General features: G+C 41.4%; 1 protein-coding gene across 2 annotated transcripts in view; it reads left to right on the top strand.

Moving 5' to 3' along the window:
- Positions 1 to 523: 523 nt before the first annotated feature.
- Positions 524 to 25,738, top strand: part of shisal1a (shisa like 1a) — a 99,936-nt gene continuing 74,721 nt past the window's right edge. For both annotated transcript variants that reach the window (XM_060903604.1, XM_060903603.1), the window contains exon 1: positions 524 to 657. The gene's annotated coding sequence lies outside the window, so the exon portion shown is untranslated. The remainder of the gene's footprint in view (positions 658 to 25,738) is intronic.

The raw sequence follows: 25,738 nt of genomic DNA, 5'->3' as shown, positions 1-25,738 counted from the left end.
AGTTCCAATTAAAGTGGCTGGTGAGTACACACACATTGGTATTGTATTAACTTGAATTTTATTGTAGCTAAAACCTGCGGTTGTATCTAGACAGAAATTCTGTCGTGAGGTTTTTGTCCCAACACTCACTCACATCTCCATCATACTCATATCCATGCATTAAAACATACGCACACGTGCGTGCACACACACACACACACACACACACACACACACACACACACACACACACACACAGATATATGTCCAGCCCATACACACATATGATCACTTTCCCTCCTCTCTCTCTCTCTCACACACACACACGTGCTCTCTCTCTCTCTCTTCTCAGTTATTCTCTCAGGATCAGTCCATACCTCTCTCAGTCTCACTCACTCCACCAGTGTGGGTGCAGGATTGAGTGCAGAGGAAGTGTGTATCTCTCCTTCTCCTCCTCTTCTCTCCACTTGTTTACTCTGCATGTCCCACACACTCCTAACTGTTTTTTACTTCACAGCTGCTGCAGCAGTAGAATGTGTGTGTGTGCGCGTGTGGAGCAGTGGACTGTCTCTATCTGGGCTGCATGAAGAACACATTCAATATGCTGCAAGAGGCTGCAAACTGATTCTCCAAAGAAAAATAAAAAAGAACACAGGCTCCAACATTATTCATTCAAGGGTAAGAGCATGTTTCTGCTTTGTATTAAAACAATAATTTTTTTGTTGTTGTTGTTGTTTGACTTGATTTTTTTAGTGTTATATTTGTTTTTTGACTTTTAAAGACCTTGTGTGAATACTACACATTTTTGGACTTACCGTTTAAATGTTGGTGCATTATTATTATTATTATTATTATTATTATTTATTGTAAATCTGCTTTGTAAATCAGTTTGTTGGTTATTTGCCTGCTTCTGATCCAGTCACTGGATTAACTATACAGATCTTAAGTTTCCAGACTTTATTACTGAATCTTCAAAATTGTATTCAACATTGAATCGTGTTTCCGTAAAGCTTTGTGCCTTCGCATGTACAGTAAGGATGTGTTTGATTTTGCATATGTAAAGGATGTGTGCATTTGCATATTGTTGCCTTTGTATATCTGTGTGAGTTTTCCTTTCTGGGCATGGATTAAAACTGGCAGTAGGAGTTGCGGTAGCTTAATGATAACAGGAGCATGGGTGTAGGTAGACAGAGCCCTGGGTGTAGGTAGAAGTAGAGGGAGAATGAAAACTCCTCACGTTAAAGTCGTTCTTCCAGAAGGAGAGGAACTTCATCCATGTTCTCCTCATACCAGAAACACAGTAGATGCACATACAAATCACTATCCCTGTCTGAAACCTTGCAAATCCAATATAGCAAATATGTCATTTATTGTCCAGTGCCACAATCACAACACGAACACAATTGGCTCTCAGAACTCAAAAGTTGCCTTTGTTCTTCAGAGAAACATGCGCACCTATAGACATCTGAAACCCTGCGTTTGATCCGTGTCTAAAGGGTTACCATTTCAACCAATTCACTTGAATTTCCCTGTTTGATCCCAAATTAATCACTGCTTCTCTCAACCTCTCTGTAATGAATCTCTATTCAGCTAAGATTAAAGATCTGCCCCGATGAAAGAGACGTTCCAGATAGTATGGCCGAGCCTGTTGTTTGTCTGTCTTTTAATGTGCAAATGAGAAGAGAAAAGCCTTCTGAACTAACATCAGGTGACAGATGAGCATACTCTCTACTACTCAAGTGATACCCACTAGAGCTCTTCAGTAAGGGATTCCCACTGGGGTTTAAAGGAGAAAGAAAACCTTTTGTTGCCACGTTCTCTGATTTTGATTCTGATTCTCTGATTGATTTTGCGCACTGTTAGATTAATGAAATGAACATCTGTATAGCCTTGTACAGACATTGAGCCCAGTATTACGCTGTTTACCATATATGACTCTCTGATAGTTTAGCATATGGTAGAAGTCAGTGTTATAATCCTCTTGATGGGGGGAAAAAGTGTACAGTACCAGTCAAAAATTTGGACACAGGTTCTATCCATCCATTATCTGTTGCTGCTTATCCTGTTCTACAGGGTCACAGACAAGCTGGAGCCTATCCCAGCTGACTATGGGCGAAAGGCAGGGTACACCCTGGACAAGTCACCAGGTTATCGCAGGGCTGACACAGAGACAAACAACCATTCGTACTCACAGTCAATTTAGAGCCACCAGTTAACCTAACCTGCATGCCTTTGGACTGTGGGGGAAACCGGAGCACCCGGAGGAAACCCACATGGACATGGGGAGTGCATGCAAACTCCACACAGAAAGGCCCTCGTTGGCCGCTGGGCTCGAACCCAGGACTTTCTTGCTGTGAGGTGACAGTGCTAACCACTACACCACCGTGCCACGCGACACAGGTTCTAATTCAATGTTTTTCTTTAATTTTTATTAACTAAAAGACACTCCATGTCTTAAAGTAATGATGGATGTTGTTTCTCTTTACTTAGATGAGCAGTTCTTGACATAATATGGATTACGACAGTTGCGGAATAGAGCTATTTCAAGTCAAAGTCCCTCCCGTGCCAGGACCTGGTCTTCCCAGGCAGTCTCCTGTCCCAGTATTAACCAGGCCCTTAAAGTGCATTGGGTGGTGCCAGTCTCCACTTCTATAGCCCTCGACCTCTCACCTATACAGTTAGGGTTTCAGTGTGTGTGTGTGGCGGGGCGGTCCTCTGGTAACCACAAGAGTTTGACTGTCCACTCACATCTGTATTGCAGCGTGCCTCACCAGATGGCAGTAGGTACCATTTTTATGATGGTCTTTGCTATGACCCAACCGCAAGTAGAACTCCTGATCTCCCAATCAAGAGGCAGACATGCTAACCACTAAGCTAGCTCATGGTAATAGAGCTATTTACTGTATGTTTATTATTTACTATTTATTGTTTGATCTCAAACACATTAAGAAGGCAAGAAATTGCACTAATTAACTTTTGATGAGACAAAAGCTGGTTAAGATAATACAAAGCATTGTTAAGGTAAACGGTGGCTACTTTGAAGAATCTAAAATATTAAACATTTTGGTTTTGAACACTTTTTTTTGTTTCCCACATAATTCCATATATGTTCCATTTGTTATTTTATAGTTTTGATGTCTTCATTATTGTTCTACAATGTAGAAAATAGTCAAAATACAGAAAACCCTATGAATGAGTAGGGGTGTACAACCTTTTGACTGGTACTGTATATTAAAATGTTAAAACATAATACAGTAATTTGATCTAAGGTATGTGAGGAGATTTTCTATTTAATTAATCTGATTAAATCAGCACGGCCTGTTCACATTGGACTTGCTGTTAAATAGTCATTCCTGTCTCTCCTCGATCTTACTGTATTCTGACTGTATTAGCATCTCTATTGCATCATTGTTATGTCTGTTGTTATGCATATTAAGTGTACTTATTGGTTTGGTACTTGAAAAGGTGTATCTTGGCATGAAAATAGCATAGTTCATGACAGCTGATGCCGTGATTATGATTTGAGTACAATTAAGGTTTAGCCAGATGTAAAACAGGGCATATATAACTTCAACAAAACAGACTTCATGTTAAAACTATAATGAATTTCCTGGTTACACAGTTATACTTTGTGACTATATAGGACACTGTTATAGAAGCGAGTTATTTATAATCACATTGTCTGTTATCACCCAAATGAGGATGGGTTCCCTTTTGAGTCTGGTTCCTCTTGAGGTTTCTTCCTCATGTCAGCTGAAGGAGTTTTTCCTTTCCACCGTCGCCACAGACTTGATCACTGGGGATAGATTAGGGCTAAAATTAGCTCACGTTTAAAGTTTTTAATTTTCTGTGAAGCTGCTTTGCGACAATGTCTATTGTTAAAAGCGCTATGAAAATAAACTTGACTTGAAACTTGAAAACAAAATGAGAAGAAAATAAAAATATTAGAAAAAGATTAAAAATATGTATGTTGAGTGGTTCTGCCATTAAGCAGTTCGAAACAAACTCAAGCATGTTCCTGGGAGCAGTCAGGGTCATAACACTGAAGAGGATGCACTTTAAGATGAAGTGAGAGTCATGCCTTCTCCCGAAGGCTCTTTCAGACTCTGTGAATCAGACAAGGCTTAATACACACCAGCAGTTCCTCTAGATACTTTAAGACTTTTTAAAAAGAACTCCAAGCTCAATTTTCCCAAGCGCATTTTTCATAAGACATTTATCCAGGCACAGACCCTTTTGAAACATTGTCCAGACAGAACGGATGAAAAAAAAAATCGGTCTTAGAATTAGGGCCCAAATTTAGGTGACTAATTTTAGGCACGGCACATCATCCCTCTTAAGTGAGAAATGCATTTAGGAAGAGAACAAAAGCACATTTGGGATTAATAGGAGTAATATTTCAGCCATCATACTATAACACTAGAGGTGATTTGCCTCCAGGAAAGAGAAAGCCATGACAAAAAGACCTTCATTTCAAACCTTTTGACATGGAAGAGCAGATTGTAGAGGAAAAAGAGTTGTGAGAAAAGACTTTCCTTAGATAAACCACGCTTTCCCAGAAACTGATGTAGTTATGATGATGTTGTGTAGACGGAAACACAACTGCAGCTGAAGGTGCCTTTTTCACAGACTGACCTACTGCGATTGGTGTAATCGAGCTTTGCTTTGTGTCACTGAAATGAAAAGTGACTGAGTGTCGAATACGAAGAACACTGTGTGTTAATGTGGAGCACATGAGGATTAAGACCCCATCCATTTTTCTTGTATTACTAAGAACTGATGAGGTGAGCAGTGTGTGAGAGTAAACAAATCCACTCGGGTAGGCAATAAAAAGTCATTATGATGGGTGTGCATGTGTGAGAGAGAGAGAGAGAGAGAGAGAGAGAGAGAGAGAGAAGTGTGATAGGAAATTATACAGACAATGCTATTTTAGATTTAGTCAACTTGATTATTCACTGCATTATTTTCAGAAGTTAGTTTTTATTTTACTGATCTCTGAAGCCTTGTCTTCCATTCGCAATCGCTCTCCGCACCAAACTAACTACAAGGATCTGGAGGTAACCGTTTCAACATGATTTGTTTCGCCTTCTGAATAAGACTTCTTTGGCTCTTTGGTTTTGGAAAAACCATGCAATGGTAACAATAATATTTAAAGAAAGGATGACATGACATAAAAAGATGTGCTACATCAAATGCTTCTTCGCTAGTTCTGCCTGACACTTATCTCGAGCAGATACACATCTGAGGGTATTCCCAGTGTAATCCCTCCTACTGAAGATGCACTGTTGATGAAAACCAGAGCACTAATATTAGTTGCACACTGTGCAGAGCATTTCATCGGTACATGTTGACCAGTGTTTCCCTTTTAAGTGTAATGGACCAGAAGATGTCAAATATTTCCAGGATTTAGTTCAACATTTAGTGGTGGAGAAGAACAGAACGTGACCGAAAGCTTGATATGTGTTAGATTGTTTGCAGTCTATCCAACAGTCATATATATACAGTGCTGTTGAAGTACTTTTATGTTAATGTTGACATATTGAGCCATTAATTATATCTGATGAATGCAGGAAAAATGTTAAATTCGCTAAGGATTCATGTGTTTCAGACAGACTAGACAGCACTGCGTACGTCCATGTAAGCCCATTAAGAAGATATATCACCTGCTCTGGACCTTATCTGTGTTTGGCAGAATGACAGTTGTGATCCTTTTAAGTTTTGTTCTGTAGCAATCTTTGGCTTCTTGGAAGCAGAGAACATTCATTATATTGTGTTCTCCCACTTTGCTCTTGTTCTCATGCATTGTTGTTTCAAGTTTAGGGGGTAAACAGTGACTTATTCAAATTCAGAGAGAGTTTGCGTGCAGCCCTGCGGATGTTTTGAATCTAGATGGGCTTCTTTGAGCTGCGAGCATGTGGCAAAACTGTGGAGGATCTATTTAATAGGAAGAAAGACACCGAGGAGAAGCACTGTCTATGTGTTTAGGAACACAAGTGTGCGTGTGTGTGTATGAGAGAGAGAGAGAGAGAGAGAGAGAGAGAGAGAATGCCTTGTCTCCTTATGATAATACAGCCTCCTGTTTCAAAATGATAATATTAAATGTTAATGTAATTATTAATTAATTTATTCACTGTAGCGCAACTGCATGACAGATAAGGAGGAATCTCATAATGAATTTAGAGTACAATACATTTATTATTACCTGTAATTTTCTTTTCTTTTTTTGGTTCATGCCCCTGTCTTGGTTTTCCTCATCTATTCCTCTCTCCTCTACACTCTCATAAATAAAGTACATTATTGTACCTTTAGGGATACAAGGGCTTGTCACTGGGGCAGGACCCTCTAAGGTACTTATGTGTACCCTTTAGATACTGCTAGGGAACATGTATATATCTTTATGGCCCTTAAAAGGTACACGTAGTTATCCTGAGTTCCAATAATGAGCCCTAGAGCAGGGGTTCCCAAAGTTTTCCATGCCAAGTCCCCCCAAACAGCATTAGCTTCTGGCCGGGGACCCCCTTTGCAAACCCACAGACAATGCTACAAAATATGTAAAGAAACTTCAACTTTTAGAATGTTTTCTCTTACTTTTATTCAATAGTCAATAGTTGTTACATTTGTTTAGCATAAGAATATTATTAACTAACATGTTTTCAACACAAATATTTTCGCACTGAACAATAAACTGTATAACCTCCTGTCGTACCTGATTCAACTCGTTATCCATCCTTTTTGCGACCAGTGCCTCACGATGGCGCATGCAGTGTATGGCCACTACATGCGGGGCCTTCTGCTTAATGAAAGCGGTCACTCCACTGATCTTCCCGGTCATTGCCGCGGCCCCGTCCGAACACACCCCCACACAACGGGTCCAGTCCAATCTGTTAGACTCGATGTAATCGTCCAAAACTTGAAAAATGTCTTTCCCAGTAGTTCTTCTTTCAAGTGCTTTACAAAATAGTATTTCCTCCACAAATCTTTCCTGTGAAATAAATCTGATGTACACAAGCAGTTGGGCCTCATTGGATAAATCTGTGCTCTCATCCAGCTGAAGTGCAAAGTATTCGCTGGCTCTCACCTGCTCCAACAGCTGAGCAGATACGTCTTGAGCCATGTCACCAATCCGTCGGCTCATGGTGTTATCAGAGAGTGGGACAGCATCGATTTTTTTGGCAGCATCCTCACCAAGCAATTCTCGGACAATGTCTTTGGTGGCTGGTAAAATCAAATCTTCTCCAATTGAGTGAGGTTTTTTAGCACGAGCAATGTGGTACGAGGCTAAAAATGATGCCTTCAGGGCCCGCTCGGACAGTAGCTTGCTGGGTGAATGCAGCAGACTGCCTGACCAAATGCTCTCCTTTGCGTCTGAAGAAATCTACTGTTTTTTCGGCATCTGTCGGATGTTTTTGTACCAAGTGACACTGAAGTTTCGAAGGTTTTAAGCACTCGTTTGACAGGGTCTCCAGACAGAGGACGCATTTCGGGCAATCACGGCCATTTTTCTGTATGGCTGTAAAGCCATACTTAATGTATGCTGCCTCATATTTTTGGATTTTAGTTGGCCAGAACTTCTTAGTTTTTTTTGCAGCAGTGTCCTCCACAGCAGGGCTGTTGGTTTGTTCCTTCGGTCTCTTCTTCAAAAACCTGTCCATTTTGCACTAGCAATACGCTAGCTTGAGGAGCAAAGCAGCTTGATAAATGGCGCAAACCGCAACGTCACAGGCAATCGGAGAGATGAGCATGGCAAACGTTTCGATATGATGTATTATTATTAATAATTATGTTTTATAATAATGATTAAAAAACTAATTACAATATATTTAATAATAATTATTTTTAAAAAGTATATTTTTTCTCCGCAATTTTTTTGTTATCGTCCCTCCAACTTTGAGGCCCCCTAGCGCCCCCTGGCGGCCCCCACTTTGAAAACCACTGCCCTAGAGGGTACATTAGTGTAGATTGTACCTTGGGGGACAGAAATGGACTCCTACTGTACCCCTGTTTCAAACAGTGTAACCAGCTTTAATGTTCTTACCTTTTCATACCTTTTCATGTATTCGTGTTTTCTCCATACTCCTCAGCTTTCTTTCTCTCCTTATGCATTTCTTTCTCTGTCTCTGTTTCTTGTTCACTCATGCACACATTTCCAGTGTGGCCTTGAGACAAGGAGCAGGCAAGGAGTGCTTTGTCCAGCATGTGCACAACTCCCTACGGAAGTCTCCTTAAATGCCATTTTGCATCCAAGGACACGCTAATGAAAGAGCAGCCGGTTCATTTTGCATGAATGCTGTTTTCCAGGCTGCACATAATGTCCACATTTTGATCACTTTCAACACTAAATACATTTGGTTTAGATCAGTTGACTTGGTAGCTTATATAGATTCAAAAATTGGGCAGGTTTATTGCTCTTGTATTCTTGGACAGTTTTAGGAATAAAGTGCTACTTCAAGGAATAATGTGTTGCAAGTCAGTCATTATCACAAAATAAACCCTGACAAGGTGATACAGGACCCTCATGAGAAGCAGAGGCCTTGAATCACCCTGAAGGGGTTTATTTCATGATAATGATTGGATATTATCCCATGTATTACATGGCTACATAAAAATAAATCAATAATTTGACAAAAAATATTGATTTAAAAATTATTTTATTGCTTAAGGCCACACCAATTCGATTAGTTGGTTCTCAGAATCGCCGCTTGAAGAAAATGCAAAATGAAAAAAAAAATCGAAATCAAACTCCCGCCAACAGAAAAGGTCACGTGACGTGAGATCACGTGACGTCGAAAACCAATCAAATCGCCCCTTTCACTTTCGTTAAAGACTTGTGAAGTAGCCTACTCCTGGTCACATCTTTTTTTCTGTGCATTGTAGATGTTCAATTGACTGTAATTCAATTGTTTATTTAGCCTATCTGTTTACTGGTTTGCCTGTATTGTTTGGTCTATTTCCACCGCTAATTTTACCATCAGAGCATTTTTTTTTTTTATTTTGCCCGCTCGCTTCATATTTTTTCTGAAAAAATCCGAGAACCAACTAATTAAATTGGTGTGGCCTAAACCAGCCACTGACATTGCACAAGTCAGTGCATTCTTAGTGCTGGCCCCAAGCCTGGATAGACTGGGGAGGGTTGCGTCAGGAAGGGCATCCAGTGTAAAACTTATGCCAAATCAAATATGCAGATCATGAATCAGATTTCCATACCGGATCGGTCAGATGGGATGAGATGGAAATGGATAATCTGCTGTGGCGACCCCTAATGGGAGCAGCCCAAAGAGGAAGAAGAAGAACAAGGGTTCTCTTTGTCTACTTTTAGGACTTGTGTGAAAATCTGATGATGTTGTAGGTCATATTTATGCAGAAATATAGAAAATTCTAAAGGGTTCACAAACTTTCAAGCACCACTGTTCATCAGGGACCTTGTCCTGCCATCTTATTTTGAGGATTCGATGCAGGTGTCAAAGTTCTAACCTTGTCAGTTTCTTGAAATGTTTACAGTAGAGTGTCATGCATTCGGTGGCGTAAAGCAGAGATGGTAAGACTGTGGCATTGTATACCTTCAACTTGGTGGTTCTCTTGATGTCATGGCAAGACCACAGTTGCTTTTGTAATGCACCGAATGCTTTGGTGGCAGCTTGAATCCGGCGGTCTACCTCCAAGTCTGATGAGTTTGTGCTGGTAACTGCACTGCCTAAGTAGATGAAACTTTCAGAACTCCTAAAAGGCATTCCATTGACCAAAACAATGTTGTTTGGCATTGCCTGTGGCTCATGTGAGGGTTGGTACAGGAGTTCTGTTTTCATGGTATTGATTTTCAATCCAAAGAGGGTTGCAGCTGTGGCAAAGCAATCAACCCTGCATGTCATCCAAATCTGTTGCTACAAATGCAGAGTCGTCTGCATACAGCAGTTCTTGCATGCAAATTTGCCAAGTTTTGGTTGAGGACTTGAGTCTGGCAAGATTGAAGAGTTTGCCTTCCGATCGAGTCCTAATGTAGACGTCTTTATCTAGGTTAGTGCCCATAGTCTCTAGGACTGCTGTAAGGTAGATTATAAATAATGTTTGGGCAAGAATGCATCCCTGTTTGACTCCATGATTTACAGGAAAAGCTTCACTAATGTCTCCTCCGATCGAAACCTTCCCAGACATGTTCTCATGGAAGAGCTTAATGAGCCATATCAGTCTTTCTGAGCATCCTTATACTTGTAGTATCTTCCAAAGCATCTCTCAGTCAATGGTGTCAAAGGCCTTTGAGAAGTCTACAAAAACCACATACAGAGGTTGACATTGCTCGATGCCTTTCTCTTGGAGTTATCTCAGGTTAAAGATCATATCTGAGGTAGATCTGCCAGCCCTGAAACCACACTGACTTTCTGGAAGTACATCTTCTGACATATTTTTAATTCGGTTTAGAACTATCTTGGCCAGAATCTTGCCTGCAGTGGAAAGCAGAGATATGCCACGGTGGTTTCCACATTCGTTCCTTTCTCCTTTCTTTTTGTAGATGGTCACAATTAGTGTATCTTTGAAGTCTTGGGGAAGACACATGTTCTCCCAACATGTACAATTTTAAGAGTGCAGCTGTTAGGCTGGGGCCGCCTTGCTTCAACACGTAAGCTGGGATGCTGTCTTGGCCGCGTGCTTTGTCACATCTCATATCCTTGAGTGTTTTCTCAAGCTCATCTGATGTGATGGGTACACACAGATCTTCTCTTCTTGATCTCCTCTCAAGCCAGCGACATGCCTGCTGACTCTTGCTGGTTTAGGAGATTGGAGAAATGCTCCTTCCACCTTTTTTATGTCATCTAGATTTGCGTGGAGTATACTTCCATCAGCACTTTTCACTGGCGCCACTATGTTGCTTATTGGTCCATAGAGAGTCTTCAGTCCAGCGAATAATCCATGGTAGTCTTTCCTGTCTGCCAGTTCCTGTAGTTCCTCAGCTTTCTTGCACCACCATCTGTCTTTCATGGCTCTGATTTCTTGTTGCAGTTTTGCTTTAATATCTTTGAAAGCGCGTGGGTTTCCTCCGGGTGCTCCGGTTTCCCCCACAGTCCAAAGACATGCAGGTTAGGTTAACCGGTGACTCTAAATTGACCGTAGGTGTGAATGTGAGTGTGAATGGTTGTCTGTGTCTATGTATCAGCCCTGTGATGACCTGGTGACTTGTCCAGGGTGTACCCCGCCTTTCGCCCGTAGTCAGCTGGGATAGGCTCCAGCTTGCCTGCGACCCTGTAGAAGGATAAAGCGGCTAGAGATAATGAGATGAGATGAGATCTTTGAAAGCTTTCATGCTTCTATTGGAGTTCTCTTTTAGATGTAGGTTATAAATTTTGCATTTTTCTTCTAACAAAGCTTGGATAGAATGAGCCTGTTCTTGAAACCAGTCTGGTGTACTTTTCTTCTCCTGTCCAAGCGTATCACTTGCAGTTGTGTACACAATATCTTTCTGCCATTGCCACATGTTGTCAACATTTTCTGTGTCTTTTTGATCAGGGGCGTTTTCCTGGAAAGCAGTTGTAATAGCTATTTTGAGTTTGTGCTGTCTCATCATTCTTCAACTTGTCTAAGTCTAGTTTCTTATTTGTTGTGGAGGCTACTCTCTTGCGTCTAGGAAATGCAAGTCTGAGTCTCAGCTTTGATTGGACCATATAGTGGTCTGTTGAGCATTCAGCTCCTCACAATACCTTTGTTGACAGAATCTTTTTCATGTTGGATCTGTGAGTCACGACATAATCAAGGAGATGTAAGTGTTTAGATCTTGGGTGGCACCAGGTGAAGTAATTTTTGTCTGGTTGGCAAAAGTAGGTATTAGTGATGCATAGTTCACATTGAGTACAAATGTTGAGCATGAGTTCACCATTTGCATTCCTATTTCCCTTGCCAAATTTCCCAATAGTACCTTCATATGTTACGTGATCAGGGCTCTTGCATTGAAATCTCCCAGAAGCAGAAGCTTCTCTATTTGAGGTACCCTGTCTCCCACATCAGCTAATTTGTGATAGAAGGCTTCTTTTTCTTCATCAGGATAGGTCATGGTAGGTCCATACACATTGATCAGGTTTGGGTAACGATTATTCCCTGTGGGTATATGTAAACTTATGATTTGCTCAGATATTCCCACTAGTAGTGATGGCAATTTGCCAGCTATCTTATTCGAAATGGCAAAAACAACTTCTGCATTTTTTTTCTTCTGTTCATATTCCCACTCCAGAAGTAGGTGTATTTGCTCTCTTGCATTTGTCCTTGGCCTTCAAGCATTGTCTCTTGGACTGCAGCAATGTCGATGCTGTAGTGATCTAGTTCCTTCGCAATCAGAGCTGTTCTACACTCAAGTTTCTTATCATTGTCCAACATGGTAGAGACATTCCAAGTCCCAACTATCAATTTCATATTCTTCATCTTTCTACCGCTATTGTGGAGACCTGCTGACCACGGTGAGCCAGCCAGGTAAGGACTGGGTAAGCTTTCTCTACCCCACCTTTTCTAGGGGCTTCCCTTTCCAGGACAGGCAGTGCTGTCCCTAAATAGGGCTGCCTGGACACCCGCAATGCTGCCTCAGCCTGCTGGTACCCAGAGCTTCAGCGAGGCTACGACCATCAAATGCGAGCCGCCTGTGTGTAAAGTTCCTGCTAGCAATTTCCAGATTCTCAGACCTGCTGCCATTGCATTTACTCCATCACCACAGGGCTTTCTTATTCTCTTCTCCTAATGAAGCACCTTGTACAATAAGGTAAGACAAATGATGTTGTGCCCCCATTCAGTTGTCTCTCTGGACCTCCAGACCTAATGCCAAGTGGTTCACAAAAAGTGCCACAGACCTGAGGGGTATGGAAGTTGCCCTGCAGTGACAACCGACTTGCCAAGTGATGCCATCCATTGGCCATTTGAGTGGCTCTTCCGCATGCCATCTGGTGGTGTGTCATTGGCCTTGTTGGGTTCATCTGCCACGTTGCACCAAAAAGGACCCTGCTGCCAGCACCTTGTTGGTGATGTACTATTTAACCTATAGCTGGAACTCAGGCAGGTGCTACCACGCCGGGTCAGAGAGGGCCTGGGAGCAATGGTGATTAAGGGGTAACTCCACTTTCCCCAATACTCAAGTCCTCCCAAACCTGAGACTCACCACCAGTTGCAGTTTAAAGCCATACCCAAGACCCAAGTTTATGTCATATTCTATACATTATTTATTGATTATGGTGTGTGTATATTCAATACTTCATGAAGTAAAAATATAAAAAATTAAAAATAAAGAGTTAAATATAGTTTGTATTTCCGGTAGTCTTGTTGCATTGGCAGATCATTTTTTGACAATACATTACATTCCATGGCATTTAGCAGACACTCTTATTCAGAGCGACATACAATGAGTGCAAAAGTCAGGTACATGAAATCCTGAACTTCTAGACAAGAAAGTTCTAGTGCCAACTGAACAAGTGACAGAATAATACCTAGTGTAATATTCTGTTGAAGTATTAATACTCAAACAGCCAAGGAAGCAAACCAACCATTCAAAGTACAACTAAACAGAGAACTCAAACGGCTAATCCCAGGCTAGACAGTATACAGCTTGGGTTGGTCAAGACTGATACACAGTTACACAGTTTTCTAATTTTTACGCATTCATTTCTAGAAAGTAGAAAATGATGTGCCACAAAAATAAGAAAATGTAAAGCTTGAAATGCATCAAGTATCTAAAAACAGGTGGAATAATATTATATTTGATTTATAATAATCTCATAATTAGAAATATTAGATCAGTTCGACCATGGGGTATTTATTTTCACTTTTTTCCCAGTGAAAAATAATTGCCTAAATCTTAATACAACCCCGATTCCAAAAAAGTTGGGACAAAGTGCAAATTTTAAATAAAAACAGAATGCAATGATGTGGAAGTTTCAAAATTCCATATTTTATTCAGAATAGAACATAGATGACATATCAAATGTTTAAACTGATAAAATGTATCATTTAAAGAGAAAAATTAGGTGATTTTAAATTTCATGACAACAACACATCTCAAAAAAGTTGGGACAAGGCCATGTTTACCACTGTGAGACATCCCCTTTTCTCTTTACAACAGTCTGTAAATGACTGGGGACTGAGGAGACAAGTTGCTCAAGTTTAGGGATAGAAATGTTCACCCATTATTGTCTAATGTAGGATTCTAGTTGCTCAACTGTCTTAGGTCTTTTTTGTCGTATCTTCCGTTTTATGATGCGCCAAATGTTTTCTATGGGTGAAAGATCTGGACTGCAGGCTGGCCAGTTCAGTACCCGGACCCTTCTTCTACGCAGCCATGATGCTGTAATTGATGCAGTATGTGGTTTGGCATTGTCATGTTGGAAAATGCAAGGTCTTCCCTGAAAGAGACGTCATCTGGATGGGAGCATATGTTGCTCTAGCACCTGGATATACCTTTCAGCATTGATGGTGTCTTTCCAGATGTGTAAGCTGCCCATGCCACACGCACTAATGCAACCCCATACCATCAGAGATGCAGGCTTCTGAACTGAGCGCTGATAACAACTTGGGTCGTCCTTCTCCTCTTTAGTCCGAATGACACGGCGTCCCTGATTTCCATAAAGAACTTCAAATTTTGATTCGTCTGACCACAGAACAGTTTTCCACTTTGCCACAGTCCATTTTAAATGAGCCTTGGCCCACAGAAGACGTCTGCACTTCTGGATCATGTTTAGATACGGCTTCTTCTTTGAACTATAGAGTTTTAGCTGGCAACGGCGGATGGCACGGTGAATTGTGTTCATAGATAATGTTCTCTGGAAATATTCCTGAGCCCATTTTGTGATTTCCAATACAGAAGCATGCCTGTATGTGATGCAGTGCCGTCTAAGGGCCCAAAGATCACGGGCACCTAGTATGGTTTTCCGGCCTTGACCCTTACTCACAGAGATTCTTCCAGATTCTCTGAATCTTTTGATGATATTATGCACTGTAGATGATGATATGTTCAAACTCTTTGCAATTTTACACTGTCGAACTCCTTTCTGATATTGCTCCACTATTTGTCGGCGCAGAATTAGGGGGATTGGTGATCCTCTTCCCATCTTTACTTCTGAGAACCGCTGCCACTCCAAGATGCTCTTTTTATGGACCCTTTTCACGTGACGTCACGACAAATGCGGCCGCCATTTTGGACATGTACTACCAGTAGTTTACCACAGCCAGCATTGAGGAACAGCAGCAAACAAAGTGTTTACTTTCAGCAAGACTTCCATCATGCCACTATATTGTTGTGCACCTGGATGTAGTAACCATCAACAAACAAGGCAAGGTTTATCATTTTATCGGATCCCGACGGAGAAGATGGATAGCGGCCATTAACAGATTGGCAGCCCTCGGCATACCAGCGCTTGTGTAGTGACCACTTTGTTGGAGGTAAGACGAATAAAATTAGCCAGAAAAGGCATTACATTGCTGTTAACATTCTGTGGCGGCGAGTGTGTAACCAAATAGGCTAAAATAACCCATTGTAACCTCTTTGTTCTTCTGTAGTAGCTATTAGCTAACGACATTAGCTAGCGTTGTGTTCCTTTGCTGTTGGTAGACTGTAGGACAGATCAGAGGCAGTGTTCTACAAACAGCGCTTAATTTGAGGGGGAGCAAGCCGGAGCGCGCTCCAGAACCTCGGGCGTTGGCTCCGGCAGCTATTTACACTGGATCCAGTGATCCGACACCTCTCTTGACTATGTAACAAAAAAAAAAATTGTCTTTAGGCTTGCCATCCTTCCACTTGCGAGTGGTAAGTGATCTGCGCTGGGATCACACACACAGCGGCTCAGTCCCGAATCGTGGCTTGTGCACTTCACTCGCGCGCTGTGTGAGCTGCGCAGGGCCGGAGTGCGCACCCTCCAGAGGGCACTCGCTGTTCAGGGCGGAGTGATTTGGAGCGCAGGATGCCTGCAGAGCCGAGCGTATCCGTGTATTGGTGTTGCTGTGTGCAGACGAATCGTGTATTGGTGTTGCTGTGTGCAGACGAATCGTGTATTGGTGTTGCTGTGTGCAGACGAATCGTGTATTGGTGTTGCTGTGTGCAGACGAATCGTGTATTGGTGTTGCTGTGTGCAGACGAATCGTGTATTGGTGTTGCTGTGTGCAGATGAATCGTGTATTGGTGTTGCTGTGTGCACGCTAATCGCTTTTAAAAACGTTAATCTGATGATCCGCTGATACGGTCTAATGTAAACATGGGCTAAGTGTTCAAAACAATAGGAGCATGTATTTGTCTCTTAAATCCAGGCCGTTCCCTGTAATCTGTAACACTGGGTTGGAGAAAGTAATGGCAAATAGTGAGTGCACAAACCATAGAAGGTAAACTGTACACAGCGCCAGGGCAGTGTGATGGTATGTCTACTTTTAGATTGTGTTAGCTTATCAATGAACACACTCGTCACTCGACGAGTTTCACGTCTTTACGACGGATACTTAAATGTGTGTTAGGTATTATTGTTGCAGTCTAAGCAGTCATTGTAGCAGCTAGATGAGCGAGAACCGAAAGGGTCTGTGCCATAAACCGTTATTTCTGTACGGCGTTGCTAATGTGTCGTTACTGTTGTTATTTCTCCCTCTGCTCGCCCTGTAAATGCCCTACGTCGCTGGATAGCGAAGGTGTTTTCTGCATCTCGCTCCTTTTTCTTGTATGTTCTCCGTTTGTCGCCTTCCTCGCATTCAAACCAATTCGAGCCGAAGTCCGCTACATGTCCAAAATGGTGGTTGCGTTTACGAAGGTCACGTGACTGAAAAGGGTCTATACCCAGTCATGTGAATGACCTATTGCCAATTGACCTAATGAGTTGCAATTTGGTCCTCCAGCTGTTCCTTTTTTGTACCTTTATCTTTTCCAGCCTCTTATTGCCCCTGTCCCAACTTTTTTGAGATGTGTTGCTGTCATGAAATTTCAAATGAGCCAATATTTGGCATGAAATTTCAAAATGTCTCACTTTCGACATCTGATATGTTGTCTATGTTCTATTGTGAATACAATATCAGTTTTTGAGATTTGTAAATTATTGCATTCTGTTTTTATTTACAATTTGTTCTTTGTCCCAACTTTTTTGGAATCGGGGTTGTACAGTACATGCGGTACATTTGAAGTAAAGCTGATATGACAGCTAAAGGGTAAGTCATGGCCTAATGGTTAGAGAAGCAGCTTTGGGATCAAAAGGTTGCCGGTTTAGTTCCCTGGACCAGCAGGAATGGCTGAAGTGCCCTTGAGCAAGGCACCTAACCCCAAACTGCTCCCCAGGCTGCTCTGGGTACATTGTATGTCACTCTGGATAAGAATGTCTGTAATGTAATAATACAGTAAATAAGACAGGCTTTCCTCTGTGCTACTCCAAAATGACATTTAAAAATTTTGTCATAGTTGAAGGTTAAATAGGGAAGAATCACATGAAGGGAGTTTTAACTGATAATTTACAGTATGTGTAGCATCGCTAACAGGATAATAACCAGTAAAACTACAGGTCTTGAAAGGTGACAAGGAGACATTTGGTCACAGGCTGTTGAATCAGTTCTGGAAGTGATTTAAATAGTTTATTAAATTGCCTGAACATGTTCACTGCAGGCGGCATGGTGGTGTAGTGGTTAGCACTGTCGCCTCACAGCAAGAAGGTCCTGGGTTCGAGCCCCGGGGCCGGCGAGGGCCTTTCTGTGTGGAGTTTGCATGTTCTCCCCGTGTCCGCGTGGGTTTCCTCCGGGTGCTCCGGTTTCCCCCACAGTCCAAAGACATGCAGGTTAGGTTAACTGGTGACTCTAAATTGAGCGTAGGTGTGAATGGTTGTCTGTGTCTATGTGTCGGCCCTGTGATGACCTGGCGACTTGTCCAGGGTGTACCCTGCCTTTCGCCTGTAGTCAGCTGGGATAGGCTCCAGCTTGCCTGCGACCCTGTAGAAGGATAAAGCGGCTAGAGATAATGAGATGAGATATATATTTTAAATTTGATGTCTGTGAAACACCGAACTACAGAAACAACTGTTAATTATTATTATTATTATTATTATTATTATTAATAATAATAATAATAATAATAATAATAAAGCCCTTAAGCAAGATCTAAAAGAGTCAAAAGAGAAATGCAATTCTGGCAGTTCGTATCCAGGGTTCAAACTTGAGTGTCTCGTATCTTCCTCACCACAAAAGAGATCATAATCACTGAAGATAAAAATAAAATACTTTGCTTTCTTTATCTCTCCATGTGTTTCCAAGGTAACAGCGTGGTGCAGGCCTCTTGTGCGTGGGACATTATCATGTGCCATTTGTTTGTGTTTTCTCTTTTTAGCATATAAAAGCAGAGAGTTGGTTTGCATCTGAGACACACAGCAGATGTCCAAATTCACAGCGGACCATGAGGTACTAACAGGCCAAGAACGAGCACTGAAGAAATAAACACTACGAGAACTCTTCTCTTGATATGATTACGATCCTCTAAGTTATACTGTCCTTTGTTATTTTATTTATTTTATTTAGTATGACTCATTTTATCAACATGCAAAATAATCTAATTGATTTTTTAGCAAAGACTAGGTGCATAAATTCAAATAATCTTTATTTGCCATCCTTTCTCAGTCATAAGATACAACAATTTGAAACAAGTTGTGATGAGTGCCGGATTGACCATTGCGTCGGTGTGAGTGTGAGATGGGATCATTAGCATGAGATTTTGTGATCTTCATGATTATTACTGCAAATGGGTTTCCTTTGAGAGCTTTAACAGGAAGATGGGGTGGTTTGGCATGGTGATGAATTATGACAGACAGACAAGTCAGAGTGCAAGGGTTGTTAGTGTAGCTGTAAACTGAACACGGATCCACTGACAGTGTGGGGTTAATGGAGAGAGTGATGAGGAGAGAGAGAGAGAGAGAGAGAGAGAGAGAGAGAATGGACAGTGAGATAGAAGAATCCTCTGAGCTGCACTGAGAATACTACTCATTAAAACTATTGCATCATACCTCTCCCTTTTGACACACACACTTTCTCAGCGTGACATGAAGCGTACAGCATGCATTAGGCAGTAGATATCCCTTGTGGAATCGCTCACCGTCGCAGAGAAACACACATCTGCTTTTCTCACTGAGATGTTTCTCATCAAAGACTTTGTACTCCACATGTATCTGAGGACATCTGCTTGGACGTTTGTATTTACTTCAACGAGTACATCAAATTCAGAATCCCTGCCTACGCATGCTTGTCTCCTGACTGATGGTCCTGACATGTCCATCGATTATCCCAACTTTATATGAAGAGTTTTATTGCAATAAGGAAGTTGTTATAGATGAAAGCATGAGCTTCGCTTCTCTGACACACTGCACACAAGGATTCCATATTATAGTCGTTCATTTTATTAGTCAAACTTGGTTACTAATCTATGGGGTTTTGTATAGAAACATATTTTTTTCCTGTCAAGCCCATGGAATTAGTCCTACACTTCCTGGCCACTTTAATAGGAACACCTGTACACCTACACATCCGTGCAATTATCCAGTCAGCCAGTCGTGTGGCAGCAGCACAATACAGAAAACTATGCTGATACAGGTCAAGAGTTTCACGTAACATTCACATCAAACATGACAACAGGGGAAAATGTGATCTCAGTGACTGACTGTGACATATTTCAGAAACTCTCCTTTGATTAGGGTTCACACCACTGCGCTCTGTGTCAAAACCTGGAGAGCTCATAGGCTCATCAGAGTAAAGCCATCTGGCCGCCATCTTACCACTCACATTGTGGAGCGGAACCGTCATTTAGACTACTGGAAGCTACACAAAACTAGACAAGTTATTTATGTAGTTGGTGAGAAAAATTAAAAGAAAAATGCCTGCATGTGCAGCAGTGAACTGTACAAACCGTCAAGTCAAAGGTTGTGCACAGACAGTTCACCTGTGAGTATTGATAGTGTGTGATCATTCTTACATGTGTGTGCACAGTGCCATTTGTGTGGACCCCCATAACATTTTATGATGGTATGCAAGAGCGAAAAAAAAAAGAATTTTTTCATCGTCTTGTCTGTTTTTGTTGAAAATCTGACATTGATATCTGGGATGAACACGTCAGATTTTCGATGAAAACGTCCCAGACTAGAACAAAGCCAAAGTCTAGACGTGTTTGATATTGAATGTGAGAGCTCAAGTTCAACGGCTCAAATTCAAAAAAGAAACATGAAAGTAGTAAATTAGCTTCAGTAGCCTAAATGAAAGAAGGACTGTAGCCTTAGGCAAAAATGGCAGTCAGGGATGCAAATAAAAAGACAGATGTTCAAGTCAAGTCAAGTCAACTTTATTGTCAAATATGCTATACATGCTCGACATACAGCACAGATGAAATTTCAGTCCTCTCTGACCCACGGTGCAAACAGGCAATGCAATAAATAAAAATAGAATAACTGAAATGAACAATATAAACAGTATAAACACTCTAGATAAGAAATACGCATAGACTAAACACTCATATATACATACACACACACACACACACACACATATATATATATATATATATATATATATATATATATATATATATATATATATATATACTGTATATATATATACTGTATATATAAATAAATTAGAGCAAAGGACATAAAATAAACAGTCAAGGGCACTTGAGGTATATCAGGTAAACAAGAAATAAGCAGTATAAACAATAAACCAATAGCTGTTAAGGTGAGGTAGTGCAGAATAGTGCAAATGAGCGAGGTAAAGTGAAATGTGCAGTCCCTGAGTTCAGTGTGCGAATGAGTGCGTGTGTGTGTGTGTTGGGGGGGGACAGGGACTGTGAGGGTGACATGATGTCAGATGCTGAAGGGGGGGCAGGGGGGTGTGCGGGCAGAATCTGTGGCAGGGGGCAGAGGGGGGAGGAGGGGCAGAACAGGGAGGGAGTTGAGCCTCCTGACCGCCTGGTGAAAGAAAATGTCCTTGAGCCTGCTGGTTTTGGCATGGAGACTCCGCAGTGTCCTCCCCGATGGCAGCAGGCTGAAGAGGCTGTGAGATGGGTGGGTGGGGTTATCTGCAATCCTGATGGCTTTGCGGGTGAGGCGGGAGTTATAGATATCCATAAGAGAAGGGAGAGAGACACCAATGATCCTCTCAGCTGCTCTCACGATGCGCTGCAGAGTCTTGCAGCAGGACACGGTGCAGGTGCCGTACCACACGGTGATGCAGCTGGTCAGGATGTTCTTGATGGTGCCTCTGTAGAATGTGTGCATGATGGGGGCCGGGACTCTTCCTCTCCTCAGTTTGCGGAGGAAGTACAGATGCTGTTGGGCTTTTTTGGCCAGTGATGCAGTGTTGTTGCTCCAGTTTATGATGTTATTGTTCTAGTTTAGTTATTTTCATTTACCTAATGCCAAGCACAATTGACAATGTAGACCATCTACACGTCACACTCACTTGCACAAATTGATAAAATGGGCATGATTGTCTGTTTTAACTACATGATTTTAGTTTAAATTGAGTGCAAGTATATTGATAAACACTCTTAAATCAGGGTTGACCATATTTCCTGGTCAACGGCTTATTTCCTGGACAGCATCCGATATATGATTTCCTGTACAAAGAAAAACTGAAATAATCTCCATAAAAATAATTATAGTAGTAAAAGAGCCATTCAAAAAATGTTCAGAGACTGAACTGGAAAAGGAAAAAAACAATAACAGTGAAAAGGAGCGCTATAAAGATATGTAAGGAATGTGGGTACAGTTGGGAAAATAAGAGGAAGTAATGAAAGGGGAAAAAAGTCAGGAGATACTTTTCTTGGGACAGATTTGATCAGATGTGACGCTTTAACACATAAACTAAATACATGTGATGTGAGTGATAAGATGGCAGCCAGATGGCTTCACTCGTCTCTACTGCGGGGAATGGGCTCTAAGCACTCCAGATTTTATATAGAGCTCAGTGGTTCTCTCTCACTCACTCACTCACACACACACGCACACACACACACTAGTCTCTAGAGTTTATACAGACTGGTGAAAAAAACATCCACTGAGTAGCAGTTCTGCAGATGGAAACTCCTCGTTGATGAGAAAGATCTGAGGAGAATGGCCAGGGGTGGGTTTCCTGAAAGCCTCTTAAGGCTAAGCGTGTCTTTAAGTGCCTCTTAAGATCCATCATTAAGCTAATGTGGTTTTCCTGAACAACATCATAGCCAAAGTAGTCTTTTAGTTTACTCTTAACTTACAATGAACCTGGACCACTCTTTCACAACAAAGAGCGTCTCGCTTGCAGCCGCATACACAGAACGTGCTGCGCCTCTGAGGGACTCTCACAGTCAGTGGGGGGAAACTGGTGTTAAATTATTTTTCTTGTACATTGCAAGTACATCTAGTTAATTATTAAATAAATATATGCAAAACATTATGAATATATTTCAGTATGTTATGGAATTATAGATGGATATCATAATGTCACATTGATATCGCCACATTTTAATCAAATTTAACTCCGTTAGGCGAGTGATTATCTCATTTAGTGTTGTAAATGAGACACATTTCTGCACCTGTTACATTGTGTGTGTGTGCGTGTGTGTGTGCGTGTGTGTGTGTGTGTGTGTGAGAGAGAGAGAGAGAGAGAGAGAGAACATTGGCAACTTGGCATTGTGCGTAACAGTTGAAATAATCATGACTGCATGATTAGGTAACAATGAAATTAGCAGGTACAGGGAAAACATTGACTGAATTACTGAGCTTATAATTTGCCCATTCTTTCATGTGAGCATTTGTTCATTTAATTAAAAAACACGTTTGGAATAAAAAAAAAATTATTGTCCAAAAATGTAAAATGGTTTCAATTATGAATTTCCACATTAGTCTCTACATTCACTAATGCTTAACAATGATATAATATATTCACATATTTTAACTCTTCATATTTCATTGGTTTTTGGTTAAAAATGAATGCCATGTAACCTCATGAACTGGATTTAGCAACTATAGTATGAATGTCTTTAGCAACTACTAATGCCTATATCAAGGATGCGCATTGCAAAGAAACTCTTAGCAAAGTTGCTCTTAAGACTCCTCATGAGTGAGGTGGTGTTTACATTAGACCGTATCAGCGGATCATCAGATTAACGTTTTTAAAACGATTCGCGTGCACATAGCAACGCCAATACACGATTCGCGTGCACACAGCAACGCCAATACACGGATACGCTAATCACATGACTAATTAGACGGCACGTCACATGATCCCAGTGCATATCGGGCATGCGCAAGTCACTCACCACTTGCAAGTGGAAGGATGGCAAGCGAACACCTTCTCCAGCAGATAAACACACCTGGCTGCGATGTTCATGTTCTCACTGAGTTTAAGCGCCTGAAGGAGGTAAATAAGTTGAAATGTGTAAATAAACCTCAGTGCGGCTCAGCGCTTCCTCCTGCGCTCCAAATCACTCCGCCCTGAACAGCGAGTGCCCTCTGGAGGGTGCGCACTCCGGCCCTGCGCAGCTTACAGAGCGCGCGAGTGAAGCGCACGAGCAGTGATTCGGGACTGAGCCGCTGTGTGTGTGATCCCAACGCCAGCGAATCAGGAAGGTGGATGTCACAGTGACGTTGTCCAATGACGACGTCAGCTAGAGCTCAGCACAGCGTTTCCTCGTTCCTCAATGTTTACACAGCACCGGATCAGATACGAACTGGGTTGAATACGTGGACCCTGGCGGATTCAAGTTGTTCCGCCTGTGGAGTCGTTTCCCAGCGTTTTAATGTGCACAGACAGTGCATCCGCGATGAAAACGAGACGAATACGGTCTAATGTAAACACCACCTGAGTTCGGGAAAACCATGTACAGAGACAACGTTCTTTGCTTAAGAGTGTCTTGAAACTCAGTCTTTAGCTCTAAAGTGCAACGTTATCGGGAAACCAACCCCAGACTGGTTCAATGGCTGAAAGAATGAATATAGTAACTCAAATAATCACTCTTTACAAATGTGGTGAGTAGAAAAAGCATCTCAGAATGCACAATGTGTCAAAGCTTGATGGGTGACAACAGCAGAAAACCACAACACCATCAGGTTCCAATCCTGTCAGGTTAGAACAGGAATCTGGAGTGACAGTGGGTCCTGAAACTGGACAGTTGAAAACTGGAAAAAAATTGGGATGGATTGACAAATTAAAAATAAAAAGGTATTTTGCACAATAAAATGAAAAAAAATATATATATATAACTACTTTCCATTACAATACTAAATCTACAGTGGTGCTTGAAAGTTTGTGAACCCTTTAGAATTTTCTATATTTCTGCATAAATATGACCTAAAACATCATCAGATTTTCACATAAGTCCTAAAAGTAGATAAAGAGAACCCAGTTAAACAAATGAGATAAAAAATATTATACTTGGTCATTTATTTATTGAGGAAAATGATCCAATATTACATATCTGTGAGTGGCAAAAGTATGTGAACCTTTGCGTTCAGTATCTGGTGTGACCCCCTTGTGCAGCAATAACTGCAAATAAACATTTGTGGTAACTGTTGATCGGTCCTGCACACCGGCTTGGAGGAATTTTAGCCCATTCCTCCGTACAGAACAGCTTCAACTCTGGGATGTTGGTGGGTTTCCTCACATGAACTGCTCACTTCAGGTCCTTCCACAACATTTCGATTGGATTAAGGTCAGGACTTTGACTTGGCCATTCCAAAACATTAACTTCATTCTTCTTTAACCATTCTTTGGTAGAACGACTTGTATGCTTAGGGTTGCTGTCTTGCTGCATGACTCACCTTCTCTTGAGATTTAGTTCATGTACAGATGTCCTGACATTTTCCTTTAGAATTCGCTGGTATAATTCAGAATTCATTGTTCCATCAATGATGGCAAGCCGTCCTGGCCCAAATGCAGCAAAACAGGCCCAAACCATGATACTACCACCACCATGTTTCACAGAAGGGATAAGGTTCTTATGTTGGAATGCAGTGCTTTCCTTTCTCCAAACATAACGCTTCTCATTGAAACCAAAAAGTTCTATTTTGATCTCATTTGTCCACAAAACATTTTCCAATAGCCTTCTGGCTTGTCCACATGATCTTTAGCAAACTGCAGATGAGCAGCAATGTTCTTTTTGGAGAGCAGTGGCTTTCTCCTTGCAACTCTGCCATGCACACCATTGTTGTTCAGTGTTCTCCTGATGGTGGACTCATGAACATTGGCTAATGTTAATGTGAGAGAAGTCTTCAGTTGCTTAGAAGTTACCTTGGGGTCCTTTGTGACCTCGCCGACTATTACACACCTTGCTCATGGAGTGATCTTTGTTGGTCGACCACTCCTGGGGAGGGTAACAATGGTCTTGAATTTCCTCCATTTGTATACAATCTGTCTGACTGTGGATTGGTGGAGTCCAAACTCTTTAGAGATGGTTTTGTAACCTTTTCCAGCCTGATGAGCATCAACAATGCTTTTTCTGAGGTCCTCAGAAATCTCCTTTGTTCGTGTCATGATGCACTTCCACAAACATGTGTTGTGAAGATCAGACTTTGATAGATCCCTGTTCTTTAAATAAAACAGGGTGCCCACTCACACCTGATTGTCATCCCATTGATTGAAAACACCTGACTCTAATTTCACCTTCAAATTAACTGCTAATCCTAGAGATTCACATACTTTTGCCACTCACAGATATGTAATATTGGATCATTTTCCTCAATAAATAAATGACCAAGTATAATATTTTTGTCTCATTTGTTTAACTGAGTTCTCTTTATCTACTTTTAGGACTTGTGTGTAAATATGATGA

This window comes from Neoarius graeffei, chromosome 21, assembly GCF_027579695.1.
Source record: "Neoarius graeffei isolate fNeoGra1 chromosome 21, fNeoGra1.pri, whole genome shotgun sequence".
NCBI classification, from domain to species: domain Eukaryota; kingdom Metazoa; phylum Chordata; class Actinopteri; order Siluriformes; family Ariidae; genus Neoarius; species Neoarius graeffei.
Note: the sequence above shows the minus strand (reverse complement) of the source record. Positions and strands in the feature narration are given on the sequence as shown.